Source organism: Cibotium barometz, chromosome 24, assembly GCF_041138505.1.
Source record: "Cibotium barometz isolate CiBa-2024 chromosome 24, ASM4113850v1, whole genome shotgun sequence".
NCBI classification, from domain to species: domain Eukaryota; kingdom Viridiplantae; phylum Streptophyta; class Polypodiopsida; order Cyatheales; family Cibotiaceae; genus Cibotium; species Cibotium barometz.
The window spans coordinates 44796010-44799622 of NC_141069.1; positions in this window are offsets into that span (position 1 = coordinate 44796010).

Consider the following 3613-nt stretch of genomic DNA (forward strand, 5'->3'; position numbering starts at 1 on the left):
TGACCTTTTTACCAATAGGCAAATCACACAAAGACCATGTACCATTCTTCATTATAGCATCATATTCACTTTGCATTGCAGCCAACCAATTTTCTGATTTTTGTGCCTCATCAAATGAAAGAGGTTCTTCCTCTTCACACATACTAGACACAGCCAAAGCATAACAATCTGATGCATAAGAGGCATGCTGAAAACCTGAACGAGTACGACTAGACATAGGTGCATCAATTTTACTATCACGCAAGGTTTGCACCAACCATTTAGGCATACCTCTAGCCTGCTCATTTTCAGCCCTATCCTCATAAATTACATCCTGTGAATTTGCATCAGAAATAAGCTAATCTATGATGTCGTTTGAAATCTGCATAGGCTGAATATTTGCCTCATTAGGACTTACATTTGAATTTCCACCTATAAACAGAGGCAACAACGTATCAAATACATCCCGTGAGCTCACACCTGTCTCTTTGGTACATGATAACAAAGGCTGCACAGCATCTTCCACAAAAACAACATCTCGACTAATCAAGATACACTTTGACTGCGGAGGATACAATCTGTAACCCTTGCTCTCAGCATTGTAACCAACAAAAATGCATTTGTTAGCCTTATCATCCAATTTTCTACGTTGTTGCACAGGCACTAAAGCATAGGCCAAGCAACCAAAGACACGCAAGTGACCAATAGAAGGCTTGTTACCATATTACAGTAGTGATGTGTGTGAACACACTTAGGACCGCCGGGGCACTTTTTCCCTCACTAGGAGGTTTTTTCCCCCGTGCATTGTATATACGCCTATTATCTTCTAGGGCTTGTTATCTTTCATTTTTGGCACTCATAATACACTACTGTGTTGTGCTCAAGCTTCCTCATCTTCTTGAAGTTGTGTGTGCATTCCTGCAACCCTAATTCCAACAATTGGTATCAGAGCAGGCTTCCTCCTCCCGGGCAGCATCACCGGCACCTGCTGCTTCATCTCCTCCGATTGCAACGAGGTTTCACGAGCGTTTCAGAATTTTGATCTGAAGTCATTTCGCCCTCCGTTTTGCATTCCAAGAACTGCGCAGGCAAAATCGTCCTACTGTGCAGATTTTCTGTCAAGATTAAAATCTGCAGGACAGGTGCCCATTCGTCTGTTTTGGGCTGTGCTATATAGCACAGGTCGATTTTATACAGGTTTACCTCTTGCAGACAGCATTTACATCTAGTAGTACAGTCATTGGCCATGGCTGACAACAATGATGTATTCCGCATGTTGGCTGCTGAGGATAAGTTGGATGGCACCAACTATCCATTGTGGGCATATATGATGCGACATGTATTGGTAGCAAAGGGGTTATGGAATATTGTGCAGGGTATTGATGCACGTCCTATTGTGGCTGGGAATGCTGCAAACACATCAGAAACAGGTACTGTTGATGATGGTGCAGGCACAAGTGCTGTAGCAGCTGTTCGAGAACCACCACTTTCAGCAGAGCAGATTCGTTGGGATGGTAGAGATGCGCAGGCTCATGCCTTGATTGCGCTGTCTGTCAAACGTACCATTATCCCACATATTCGCTCCTGCAGGACTTCTAAGGATGCTTGGGATGTACTTGCCACATTGTATCAGGCAAGAAATGAGGCTCGTGTTGCTTACCTCCGAAAACAGTTGGAGAATGAGCATATGAACGAAGGTGATTCTATGGATAGCTTTTTGACAAAGATCAAGGATTTCAAAGAGCAGCTCATTTCTGCAGATGAAATCCTGTCAGACAGTTCACTTGTGCAGACTGTTTTGAATGGTCTACCAGATTCTTATCAGGGTTTTGCTTCCACTCTTCGCTTGATGATGAAAGGCAATCCCAATGCCTTATCATTTGAGGAGTTAGTTTCTGTTTTGCTGCAAGAAGACCAGTCAAGGCAAAACAGGAATAATATGCGTGTCGCAGATCAAGCTTTCGTTGCTAGTCAGAGAAGCGGGAAAGGTAAAGCTGGCTTTTCTTCTAGTAAGCAGAAATCTGCAAATGCTGCGCAACCAAAGAAGGAAGACAAAGATGAGAAGAAGGGTGACAAACAGAAGACATTTTGCAAGTACTGTAAGGGAAATGATCATGTCATCAAAGCGTGTCCTAAGCTGGCTGCGAAAGAGGCTAAGAAGAAAGAGGCTGGTATGGCTGTTGCAGATGCCTCTCCTTCTAACAATGAATCTGCTAATGTTGTGCTAGATACAGAATGGGCATTCAATGCGCAGTGCAGTTATGACCCATCTTTGCATGACACATGTATGTCTGCAGTAGATTCAGATGTATGGTACTTTGACAGTGGTGCCACTAAGCATATCACCTCGCAGCGCAGTTTATTCACTTTCCTTGAGTCTGCTCCCACAGGGAATACTGTCACTTGTGCCAATAACTCCTCTTATCCCGTTAAAGGAGTTGGACAGATTGTGCTGAATGTTGCAAATGGCAACACCTTTACACTTTTTGATGCATTGTATGTGCCAGGGATCAAAAAGAATCTGCTGTCAGTCTCCGCATTTGCCAAAACAGGTTTGGTTGTAAAATTTGTGGATGACAGATGTACTGTTCATGATCTCTCTTGTGGTGACATCATTGTAGCATCTGGTTCACTATGTCGAGGGCTGTATAAGCTCAATATGGATGGCAAATGTGTAGAGGATTCAGCATGTGCTATTATGGATACGCAGGCTATTTCAAATGCAAAACTGTGGCATGCACGTTTTGGTCATCTGAATTTTGCAAGTTTGCTGCGCCTGCAGAAATCTGAAATGGTGTCTTCTTTGCCTAAGCTTGAGGCACCTGTCAAGCATGTTTGTGAGGGCTGCATATTGGGTAAAATGCAGCGTGCTTCCTTTCCCAAAGATGGATCAGTGAGAGCTGAACGCAGATTGCAGCTTGTTCACAGTGATGTTTGTGGTCCCATGCAAACTCCATCATTTGGAAACTACCTTTACTTCGTGACTTTCATTGATGATTTTACCAGGCATGCATGGGTATATCCTTTGAAGGCAAAGTCCGAAGTGTTTTTGTGCTTCAAACAGTTTTTGGTTATGGCTGAAAATGTGTCAGAAAGTAAGATGGGCACCCTCCGTTCAGATCGAGGGGGGGAGTATATGTCTTCAGAATTTAATGCATTTCTGGCTGAGCGTGGGATAAAACACCAATGTACAGTGCCGTATACACCACAGCAAAATGGTGTGGCTGAGAGAAAAAACAGGTCTCTCATGGAAATGGCAAGATGTATGGTTAAGAGTCAAAGTCTACCACATGGTTTTTGGCTTGAGGCTGTCATGTGTGCCACTTATGTACTAAACAGGTGTCCCACCAAAGCATTACAGGTTGTCACTCCATATGAGGCTTGGCATGGCCGCAAGCCATCTGTTGGCCATTTACGTGTTTTTGGTTGCCTGGCATATGCATTAGTGCCTGTGCAACATCGCAGAAAATTGGATGACAAAGCTGTCAAATGTATTTTTGTTGGATATAGTGCTGAGAGCAAAGGCTATCGTTTGTATCATCCACAGACAAAGCGCATTTTGGTTAGCCGTGATGTTGTATTTGTGGAAGATGCAGTTCAGCCCTTGGTTTCATGTACTAAGGAGACAGATATC